General features: G+C 34.1%; 1 long non-coding RNA gene across 2 annotated transcripts; it reads right to left on the bottom strand.

The window, feature by feature from the left end:
• Window positions 1-8,549: 8,549 nt before the first annotated feature.
• On the bottom strand, window positions 8,550-12,432 carry LOC127155681 (uncharacterized). Of its 2 annotated transcripts, XR_007825630.1 has the most exons (4): window positions 12,302-12,418; window positions 9,956-9,995; window positions 9,140-9,197; window positions 8,550-9,029 (listed from the first exon to the last, which is right to left on the bottom strand). It is a non-coding gene; the product is annotated as an uncharacterized LOC127155681 (long non-coding RNA). The 2 variants fall into 2 exon arrangements; XR_007825631.1 differs by lacking the exon at window positions 9,956-9,995 and having other exon boundaries at window positions 12,302-12,432.
• Window positions 12,433-12,541: the final 109 nt, after the last annotated feature.

The raw sequence follows: 12,541 nt of genomic DNA, 5'->3' as shown, positions 1-12,541 counted from the left end.
TAAAAAAAAGAGACTGTGTTTTTAAACCAAAAAAACTCCTATACAAAAGGGACACAAAAACTTACCCATGTTATACTCGTGATTTACTTTCTTTCAGGTGAATACAATCGGAGTCATGGGTGTTGAGATTTTAAAGTCCAATAGAGTGCATCCATCCATCATGAAAAGCACTCCACATGGCTCTGGGGGTTAATAAGGCCTTCTGTAGTGAATCAACGCATTTGTGTAAGAAAAATATCCACATTTGAAACTTTATAAACCATAATCAGTAGCTTCCACTAACTGTCGTACATACATTCACAAGAAAATGGTGTTCCAGCGGAGAACGTAGGACAGAGAGGTAGTGTAAGCTCCGGTGAGAATATGCTGCTTTTGTGAAAAAATCAAGTTTTTACAGCAAAGTAAAACCAGTCTCCTCTTGGCTAATATCGAAATCCACCAACTTACATCCTCTTTAACTTGCAGCCTACATCATCCACTTGAACGTCACTCTCTCGTGAATGCGCGTACAACAATTAGTGGAAGCTAGAGATCACGGTTTATAAAGTTGTAAGTATGGACATTTGTCTTACACAAATGCCATGTGGAGCACTTTTTATGATAGATGGATGCTTTATTGGGCTTCAAAATCTCAACAGCCATTTGCTGCCATTATAAAGCTTAAATACAAGGTTTAATATAACTCTGATTGTATTTGTCTGAAAGAAGAAAATCATACACACCTAGGATGGCTTGAGGGTGAATGGGGTAATTTTCATTTTTGGGTGAACTATCCTTGTAAGTTCCATCAAAAAACGGCAACGTGTACTGGTTCATGGACATCATAATTTTTCACTATAACGTTAGGCTGTTTTCATTTATATGCTGCTGAATGATTAAAACAACTATTACGGTTACGCAGATGATGATTGTATATTTTTGGACCTGGAAGTCCAAAAACTATTTCTGAAGGTCCACAATAGTGCCTTATAAACCATATAAACACAGCTTGCCGGAATAACTTGTCAATGGTGGAGAAGCATATGACGGAAATTTTCCGGGGAAAAGTTAAAGTAGAAGTTTACTTCCAGAACAAAAATTTACAGATTATTTACTCACCCCCTTGTCATCCAAGATTTTTGTGTATTTCTTTCTTCAATCATATGGGAATTTTATTATTTAATTTTTTTCTTCTTCTTTTTAATTATGTTTTTATTTCAGGATTTCTCTCCATGATCCCAGCTGAAGAAGGGTCTTATCTAGCAAAACAATCTGTCATTTTCTAAAAAAAAGTTACAATTTTATACTTTTTAACTTCAAATGCTCATCTTGTCTAGCCCTGTGTGAACTCTGTGCATTCCGGTTCAAGTCAGTTAGGGTATGTCGAAAAACTTGCATCTCATTTTCTCCTTTAACTTCAAAATCGTCCTAAATCGTTGCAGAAGTACTGACCCAGTGTTTACAAAGTGAACAGAAGATCAAACGCCCTTTACAAAAATGATTTTGTAGTTGGAGGATAAAATGAGATGGGAGTTTTTCGACATACCCTAACTGACTTGAACCGGAATGCACAGAGTTCACACAGAGCTAAACAAAATGAGCATTTGAGTTAAAAAAAAAAGTATATAAACTGTCAATTTGTTTAGAAAATGACTGATCATTTCACTAGATAAGAACCTTCTTCCAGGGCTGGAATCATTTAGAGCCCTTTGAAGCTGCAATGATACTACATTTTGGAAGTTCAAACAACACATCAGACAACCTGATGTTAGCAAGTCTGAAGATGCAAAAAGACTGGTTAGTTTTCTAACAGCTAAAAAGCTGTTTAAATGGATAGTTCACCCAAAAATGAAAATTCTGTCATTAATTATTCACCCTCATGTCGTTCCAAGCCCGTAAGACCTTGAACATGACACAGACACAGATGAGATTGTTGAATAAAGGTTTTTTTTTTTTTTGTGCACAAAAAGTATTCTTGTAGCTTCATAACATTACAGTTGAACCACTGATGTCACATGAACTATTTTAGCAATATACTTTCTAGGCCTTTAACGTGGTAGCTACGTTACTATCAGAAAGCTCTTGGATTTCATCAAAAATATCTTGAATATCCATCTGTGGATATTCCACAGGTTTGGAACAACATGAGGGTGAGAAATTCATGACAGAATTTTCATTTTTGGGTAAAATGAGGAAATGAGGATCCCTTTAATGAGGATACCTATAAGGTAGTGGGGACACTGTGTGCTAAATAAATAAATTAATACAGTACATGCATACAATCGCACTTTCAAACAACTTGCCAATGTAATAAGCATTTCTAATCTCACATTTGTAAGCAAAACTGGTCAAAAATGTCAAAATGTGTTGGAAAACGTGTGTGGGGAAAAAAAAACAGCTTGCACAGCTGTTATTGTCATCGTTTTCACACCTGCAGCACAATGTAAGCTGCTGTGCTTTAATGCAAACCAGTTTATTTAAAGACTTTAAGACACAAAACTTTAAACATCAAGTAGTTTGTAATTGATTTAACCTCTAAAGAACTTGGATAACACAGATGTTAAAGATATTTTGCCAGTATGGATTAGCATACTCTTAAGGGTAAAAAGGTGGATTGCAACAATATGTTGCACCATTACAAACATCAAAAATAGACGTGCTAATGAGCAAAAAAAAGCATATTGCTCCACACTTGAGACATCATTTGAGGTGCTGAAGAGTCATCATCCATCTGCTAAAATTCATTACAATTCAGCAAAACAGTCTTCATTTAAAAAAAAAAAAAAAAAAAAAAAAAAAAAAAAAAAAATCCGCCCTTCATATGCTCACACAAGGAACATGCATCAATATTACAACAAAACTATAAAGACGTACTAGTGTTGGCCATACAATCTATAGCAGAAAAAGCAGTTTGTCTTGCTATGGGAGTCTAAAGTATACCCAAAATCCCACAGATGTCAATGGATGGAAATACCTGCTGAGACCTGTTCAAAAGTAAGATTATCCAGGGGAAGCGAGGTTTGCTGGAGCCGATTTTGTGCATGACACACAAAAGATGTGATCTCCTATAAAGCAAAGTAGTTTGTTACCAATGCCTGCACAAAAGCAGCACAAGTTTTCTGCAAAAAGCCTCTCAATTAGCATTCCATCTTGATTTGATAAGGCCAACCCCTTGTCACGGCTGTCAAGTCAGAGAACGGTTTTGTGTCCTGCAGCAGTTTCAGCATTTAGAGCTCAGACTGGCATGTAGAACGAGCGAGGCCATCAGAGGGCTATGAGTGTCACAACACTGTCTCACCTAATGAACAGCATGCCAGAAACGTCTGTCTTCATGCAGTATTAGTCCATCCTTGTTAGAGGAAAAAAATGAGCTGCTTTGCACTGAACGTGGTCACATTTATTTAGGCCACAAGACTGTGGATTTCTGCCTCTTGATTCAACTCAAGCACTTTATTTGGGTGCTTTAATAAGCCATGTAAATGGCACTTTCCATGAATAAAATATGAATGAATAAATGGAGATTTTTATTTTTCTTCTTCAATAATGGTCAGTGAAAACAGGTGCATAACAACCTCAAGAGGTCAAAGAAAAAATGCAATATCATTCAGAAGTTTGAGTTCAGTGAGATGTTTTTTAAAGACATTAATACTTCTATTCAGCAAGGACACATTTAGCTGTTCAAAATAAAGAGAAAAGACATTTAGAATGTTATAAGATATTTCTGATTCAGATAAATGCTGTTCCTTTGATTTTTCTATTCATTAAATCGTGCTTTCAACACTGATAATAAGAAATGTTTCTTAAGCACTAATTAAGCATATTAGACTGATTTCTAAAGGATCATATGACACTGAAGATGTGAAAAAAAAATCATCAGCTTTGCGTCACAGAAATTGTGAATTACATATACACACACACACACACACATGTACATACACACATATATATACACATATACATATATATATATATATATATTCACACACATACATACACACATATATATACACATATATATACACACATGTAATGTATATAGATTACTTAAAATTGGTAATCTGTTACTGATTCCAAATTACATGACAAAAATTGTAGTCTGTAACATAATCCAATTACACATTTTAGGCAATATAATCTGACAATTTTTACATTACTTTAGACCTAACTCATTTATCACATTGATTAAAATAGGATAATCTTGTACCATAATGATATAAAAATGAGTGAAAAAAAGATATTCCTTTTATTGTAATTAACAACATGAAGTGCATTAAAATTATACTACATAAAAGTTTCCCAAACTGAGGTTTGTTTTGGATCTGTTTGGATCTGCAGGGGTTTGTCAATTTAAACCAGAACTTCTATGGATGAACTTCCAAAACAAAGATTCACATATAATGTACTCACCCCTTGTCATCCAGGATGTTCATGTCTGTCTTTCTTCAGTCGTAAAGAAATAATGTTTTTTGAGGTGAAACATTTCAGCATTTTTCTCCATATAATGGACTGATATGGTGCCTCGATTTTGATCTTCCAAAATGCATCTTAAATGTGGCTGAGGAACAAGGGTCTTATCTAGCATAACGATCGGTTATTTTCCTTGCTCGTCTTGCCTTGCTCTCAATAAACTCTGTGTATTCTGACTCAAGACAGTTAAAAGTCCAATCGTATTTTCTCCCTCAACTTCAAAAATCATTTCAAAATCGTCCTACATTGCTGCAGAAGCACCGACACAGTCTTTGCAAAGTGAATATGCAAAGAAGATCAAACACCCTTAACAAAAAACGTAAAACAGCGATATAGCTCAATTTTGAAGTTGAGGGAGAACATGAGATGTTTTTCGACATACCCTAACTGTCATGACCTGGAACAAAAACTGTGCAGGCAGAGTGAGACAAGATGAGCATTTGACATTAAAAAGTATATAAATTGTATTATTTTTATGAAAATAACCAATCGTTTCACTAGATAAGACCCTTCTTTCTCATCTGGGATCGTTTACAACATTTGCGATCGTTTGAAGCTGAGTTTAAAACTGCATTTTGGAAGTTCAAAATTGGGGCACCATAGCAGTCCATTATATGGAGAAAAATCCTGAAATGTTTTCCTCAAAAAACAATTTCTTTATGACTGAAGGAAGAAAGACATGAACATCTTGGATGACAAGGGGGTGAGTACATTATATGTGATTCTTTGTTTTGGAAGTGGACTTCTCCTTTAACGAAAGGCTAACAAGTAATTAAGTGATAAAAAATGTAAAAAATAAAATAAATCATTTCAAAATAAAGTAATATTCTTACTAAAAAAGTTTTATGTTTACCTGCAAGCCATATGACCATTAACCAACGTCAGAGAACCGTGAAAGTGCAAAAGTGACACTTAATTATTAAAATATTTATTTTAAAATCTCATGGGTGCTTAAAGGAGTCACTTGTTATCATTTCACTTTTTTACTTTTAGTTAGTGTGTCATGTTGCAGTTTGAGCATCTGCAAAGTTACGACGCTCAAAGTTCAATGCAAATTGAGATACTGTCTTTTACAGAATTGCTGATTGACCACAAGTAAATATATTATGTGAAAGAGGTTCAGATAACAAAAGATTTGAGAATGTCTGCAAATAATAATGAGAATTTAAGCATTTTAATGAGCTTGAAAAACAAAAGCCTTTCAATTAAACACAATAATACAAGGTTAAATAACCTACTGAGTGACCGTTTAAATAAAAATGAATGTGGTCATCAGTAGTTGATGCAATGCTGAAACACTTCTTAAACCTGAAATGATATTTGTAAACCCATTGATCAAATGCTGTGTCGCCACCTGACTAATGACTAGTCTATATGTGAATGTCCACAAAATTGGACAATATATATATAGTCTGATTACGAATTTTTTACAATGTAACTTACTCCAATTACAAGTACTTAATTTTTGGAATCTGATTATGTAATCCAGATTATATATCAATTATGTATGCATTTTTTTTTTTTTTTTTTTTTTTTTTAATGGAAAGTGTCATTTAGCATGCCTTTCTTCATTTTCATTCAGACAACATACTGTATGTTATAAAGTGCAGAGCTGAATGAATAAGAAATTTACTTTTTCCTCCAATTTCTTGCAAGCACTTTTGAATAAAAAATAGCTTTTTATTTATAAGTAAAAATGAATATTTAATACTGCTTTTATAATATATAGTTGAAATTTAAAAAAGCCTTCCATAACATTAAAACTCATTAAATAAAATCCAGTGGGGAATAAACAAACCAAACTCTCCAAGCACTATTATGGCCCAAGAACAGTTCCCTCAGCATTTTAAGTGATTAAATCTAATTCTCTAAAGTAATCACCTCTGCTCTGCAGCATGCACTGCCAAACTGATGAGCAAAGCACAGAGCTGGAAAATGGGTCCCTCTCCGTAAAAGTACATGACACTTGTAAAAAGCTCGTCATGTTTTGATACGGCTTTAAATCAATTTTATCGCTGCTAAAAATCACAGTGTGTTTTTCTCATCCCTCTCCTCGTCGCGTTCACACGAGAGCGAGAGCCGTTAATGGTGACGGCGACTTTGTGAAGTATTTTTATCAAAGCGCCTCACCCCACCGCTCTTCACCGAGAGGCAAGCCCACACCGGACAATGAGAACGGCGCCTGGCCGCACTGCCAGAGAGGAATACTTGCCTATGGATGATTTATAGGATGACAGGCATGTCCCACCTTCAAAGGATTTCTTATTATGTACAGGACGATCACGTGAGCAAATCTCTTCCTGCTCCAAGGCGCAGTGGCTTTCAATTCACAACAGTCATCAGCGCCACTGCACCTTTTTCCTAAAAACAGGGATTTTATGACATAGAGAAACATATAAAAGGAGTGGCTTGGTTTAAAATGCAGCGGTGATGGTGGCTGATGAGGGTGTGTAACTGAGAGACCTGGAAGAGGCTTCTCTGATTCTTTATGCTTGACATACTCAACCTGACAGCTCCTGTGCCACACTAATGAAGAGCGAGCTATTAGAGCTGCAGTGCACACAGTTAGCAACTTTGATGAAGTCAAGGTCTCGACATATTCATGCCAGGGAAGGACAATGAAAACCATACGCACAAGCCCACGTACACACAATTTTTCTGCATAAACACAACTCGGTCCTATTGATGTGAACATCTGGCTTATTTCAAGAAACATGAGTAGAACAAATTCCAATAGAAATTGTACTTAAAGGCATTCGTATGTAAAAAGGTTATGGGCTATTGAATTGAATGGCCAATTTACAAATAAGAGAAACTGTTTTGCTTATTAATGAAGCCTATGATTAGTTATCCAACAAGAAGAGTGTATATCATGTACAGACTTCATATGGCAAGATTTATGCAAATCTTGTGTACCAAAAATAAACACAGAATTAAGCTTTTTTTTTTTTTTTTTAATATTAATTGTAAAATAATATATACACTACATAAATAAGGTGCTCAAATATTTTCTATTACTTTCAATTATGAAAACAGTTGTGTTGCTTAATGTTTTTATGGACAGCATGATTTTTTAATAATTACATTTATTTTTTTTATTTATATATATATCTTTGCTAAATATTTTTTTAATTGAATATTAAACTTACAAAAAAGTAAACAGACCGACAGACAAACATACATACAGACAGACAGATAAATTATAAAATAATTTATAAATTATTTTTTCTAAAATAAATTTTTTCTAATATAATAATTTTTGTGGTTTTCAAGATGTAAAAAAATAATTTCATTTCATTTCATTTCATTTCATTTCATGTATTATTGTTTCTAACTTCTTACCTGATTATCTTAAGAGATAACTTTTGTATTTTTGTGGAGACTGTGATTTTTTTCTTAATTATAATTATTTGATTTTTATGGATGCTTTCTGAATTAAATTAAATAAAATAAATAATAAATAAAACCTTAAAACTACTAAAAAATGATAGATATAGATAGATAGATAGATAGATAGATAGATAGATAGATAGATAGATAGATAGATAGATAGATAGATAGATAGAATTAATATTTTTTTTCTAAAAGAAATATATATTTTTTCGGTTTTCAAGATGTAAAATAATAAATTAAATTAAATTAAATTAAATTAAATTAAATTAAATTAAATTAAATATTGTTTTTAACTTCTACTTACCTGATTAACTTAAGATATAACTTTTGTATTTTTGTGAAGACCATGATGTTTTTCTTAATTACAATTATTTGATTTTTATGGATGCTTTCTGAACTAACACACACACCCACACACACATAAAAAAATATTATTATTATTATTATTATTATTACTACTACTACTTTAAACTTTATTTACCTGATTTTCTGAAGGGATAACTCACAAACATTTTGTATATTTTTCCATGGTATGGAAGTCAATGGCTACCAGCGACTAACAGCAGTGTGGTTATCCACATACTTCAAAATATCTTCTTTTGTTCTTAACAGAAGAAAGAAACTCATACAGGTTTGGGACAACATAAAGGTCTGTATAACTATCTTCTACTATCTGCTAAGACTTAAATGTTTTCAATTTGCTTGTTTTTAAACCCACTTCTGATAAACACAAAACCTGCTGTGCATTCAGCTCAGTCTCTTTTTAATGATCAGCAGCAGAAACACAGATAAACTTCCCTTTGGCATCGCATGTTTCTCAGGGTATCTTTAGACGAGACACTGTCTGGGCGCCAACTCAAATGCCTTCACCATCTCCACCTCCCCTCCTAGTTGGGCTTGTCAGAAACCTCCTTGGTGCTGCTCATTTTCCTGTGGCCTGTTGAACACGCGCCGGTCGCTTACCTTTAGGAAAGGTCAAGCGCTGAACACTTCTCCAGGCAACAGAGTTGGGCTAATTAAGCTTCAGCTGTGGAGAATTCTGAATCCCCAGACGCCCGGCTCAGAGAGGAGACCTCTGCAGGTCATGGCCATCTTGTCCCAGATTCATGCCTGTGTATGCCATTTGCATTCTCTTGTAGTCAATGCGTGATAAAATCCCTCAGGAACATCCATGGTAAGTTAGAAAATTTCTATGACAGGAAAGGAGAGAGGAATTTGAGATGCTCTGAGCAAAAAAAACAGCTTGATGAATGAGGTTGGGAATGTTTTCTGTCACTGGCTCTGCCTTGGCGACACTTACTAAACTAGACACTCAAGTGAAGATCTGGCCGTTTTCATCTCAAAGAGCAAAGCTGGGGCTGAAACGTTACAAGTAACATGTTACTTATTACATTTACAACAAAATGTACATATGTGATCCTTGTCCACAAAACCAGTCATAAGGTTCAGTTTTTTTTAAATTGAGCTTTATATATTATCTGAAAGCTGAATTAATAAGCTTCAATTGATACATGGTTTGTTAGGATAGGACAATATTTGGCCGAGATACAACTATTTGAAAATCTAGAATCTGAGGGTGCAAATAATCTAAATATTGAGAAATTCACCTTTAAAGCTGTCCAAATTAAGTTCTTAGCAATGCATATTACTAATCAAAAATTAAGTTTTGATACATTTACGGTAGGAAACTTACAAAATATCTTCATGGAACATGATCTTTACTTAATATGCTAATGATTTTTGGCATAAAAGAAAAAAAAAAAAAAATCGACCATTTTGACCCATACAATGCATTGCTGGGTATTGCTTCAAATATACCTGTGCTACTTATGACTGGTTTTGTGGTCCAGGGTCACATACTACTTTGTCAAATATGTTACACTGACTATTTTCTATTATTTAATATATTTACTAAGAAATACAACTGAAAACTCTTCTTTCATAGAAATAGGACATTAAGTTGCGCAAGCAGTGAATATTACAGGTTTTTCATTCATATACAGAGCACGACAAGTTTGAATTAAATTAGCATGGGAAGAAAATCCCAAGGCACTCGCATGATAAAATATAGAAAGCCTATAAAGAAATGGCTCACACAAAAACAAAATGTACTCACCCTCAGGTCATCCAAGATGTAGATGAGTTTGTTTCTTCATCTAAACAGATTTGGAGAAATTTAGCATTATTAGATCCTCTGTAGTGAATGGGTGCCGTCAGAATCCAATCAGGTGATAAAAACATCACAGTAATCCATCAATTAACATCTTGTTAAGACAAAAGCTGTGTTTTTAAGAAACAAATTCATCCTTAAGACATTTTTAACTTTCTTATGTGAATCTCGTCTGAATCAGGAGAGAAATATGCACAAATCAAGCACTGTTTACATTTACAAGAAAGAACAGTCTAAAACAATTCTAAACAAATATGTTGGTGTATTTTGATGTGAGAGGACAACAGGGGATGGACTTTTTCACTGGAGGAAGTTATTTTTACAGAATTTGTTTCCTACAAACAACCAGCTTTTCACTTAAGATATTAATTTATGGACCGAAATCACATGGATTATTTTTGGATTCTTTTAATGTTTATATCAGATGTTTGGACTGTTATTCTGATGGCACCCATTCACTGCAATGCATCCATTGGTGAGCAAGTGATGTAATATTAAATTCCTTCAAATCTGTTCTGATGAAGAAACAAACTCATCTACATCTTGGATGGCCTGAGGGTAAGTAAATTTTCAGAATTTTTTTTATTTTTAGGTGAACTATTCCTTTAACTTACAGATTAATAAATGCTGTAAAAGTCACACATTCATTTTTCTTCATTTATGATGCCTATGAATTAACTAATGTTAACAAATCGAAATTCACTCAAAACAGCCTGAAGAATGACCCCAAAAGCCAAGCAAAGCACTTCTACTTTGAAAAAAAAGCTAGTCAGCTACTGAAAGTAAAGCAAAAGCAAAAACTCATCTTAACTTTCCATAAAAATGAGCAATCCAACATAGCTAGTTAATTTTATTTGATCATTTTAAAAGTCACATTACCCAAACTGTCAAAGAGTGAGCAACACTACCTGATTTTATTTCTTCTTGTGTTTACGTCACTTAGGTACTTGACAGGAATGCACATACTTGGATTGTGTCACTTTCATAAGCCATTGCGCTTTACAGAATTGGAGCGATTCCACACCATTTACCGGAGCTCGCGGTTTAGCGTTAAATACATTCTCACAGAGCTATTACTGCGGGTGAGATCACAGACAGCTCTGCCTGGAATGATGCATCAACCCATTACACAACAACGGTCATAATGCCAGCGCATTAGCTAAATCCTGCGTCCACTACTCTGGCGAGAGGCCGTGCAGATGATATTCTCAAATGTAAATGAGCACCAGCAACTGGGCTTGCATTATAAACATTCCTGTGGTGAGAGAGATTAATTTTCTCACATTCACACCCCCAAAACGCCTCGTACACTTTCTGTCCACCTCCACACAACCAATGAGCGAAATGCTAAAGATGCACCAAATGAGCTAACAACTGAAATTACCAAAACCTTATACATCTTTTCGCTGCTTTGTGATATAAATTGGTGCTAAAAACAAGGAACTGTCTGTTGTTTTAGAGTTTAATAGCACAACAGCGTTCTCAATTCTGAAATATTGCAATTGTTTTGCTATAAAAAGTCAGGAGCAATTTGTTCCAATCGAGCTGAATACAAAAGGAATCAATGTGAATTATGTGTTGTGAGCAATAAAATAACTGTACGCCTTCATAACACAATCTGTAGCTGCCAGAGCCTGTGGTTAGCACATTTTTGAGACAACTTTTTCTGTAACAGTTAATTTGCTTATGTCAAGTTCATATATAACTAGCATCAGTAACACTGACAGAACAGTTGCACATATTGACAAAATAATATGTATACTTGTTTATTCATTGAGAAACTCTATAAGTAATTAATTTATTAATAATTAGTAATTAAAACTATAGAACACGAGGGATGAATATCCTGGCCATTACTTTCAATAAAATGAATATGAATAAGGAGCTTTAAAAGCATGCAAAGGCAGCACATATGATTAATGTGCAATACTTTAACTTTCTGAAGCCATAAATTAACTTTGTGTAATAAAACAGACCAAAAGGCAAGTCTTAATTTATTAATCTCTTAGTCTTCCCCTCACAACTAATTTGGATCACTAAGTCAGAGAACCAGGTCTTAAACTCTTAAATTATGACATAAATTATTATTAAATCATCTTAATCATCAAGGTCATAAACAATACAAGTTTTATAAATATGTATGTTTTTTTAGTACAAACAAATGTGGGACAAATACAGTTTGTGCAAAGGTTAACAAAACAGTGAAAAGCAAGTACAGCAATATGGGTAAACACCTAAAGAATATATTAAAAAGTAAACACACATAAATATAAGTAAAGAGTATACACATACCTTATGAGTAGACCTTTGTAGATACGTTAGTATGGTGAACGTGCAGATTAATGGATATATTTTTACACCGTCGCCCAGATTTGTCTTGCGAGAACGTGACAATCCGTTCAAGACGCGTTTTTAATTTAAACTTGATATGGCGCTAAACGCGGTGCAACAGTCAAAAACGTTCGTCCAGCGCAGTGGAGCGCAAAAAAAAACCGCGTGAACCAGCGATAGTTTTGCCATTTTACAGTGCGC

The sequence above is a fragment of the Labeo rohita genome, chromosome 3, assembly GCF_022985175.1.
Source record: "Labeo rohita strain BAU-BD-2019 chromosome 3, IGBB_LRoh.1.0, whole genome shotgun sequence".
NCBI classification, from domain to species: Eukaryota; Metazoa; Chordata; class Actinopteri; order Cypriniformes; family Cyprinidae; genus Labeo; species Labeo rohita.
The sequence above is the reverse complement of the archived record's forward strand: the minus strand, read 5'-3'. Positions and strand labels throughout refer to the sequence as shown.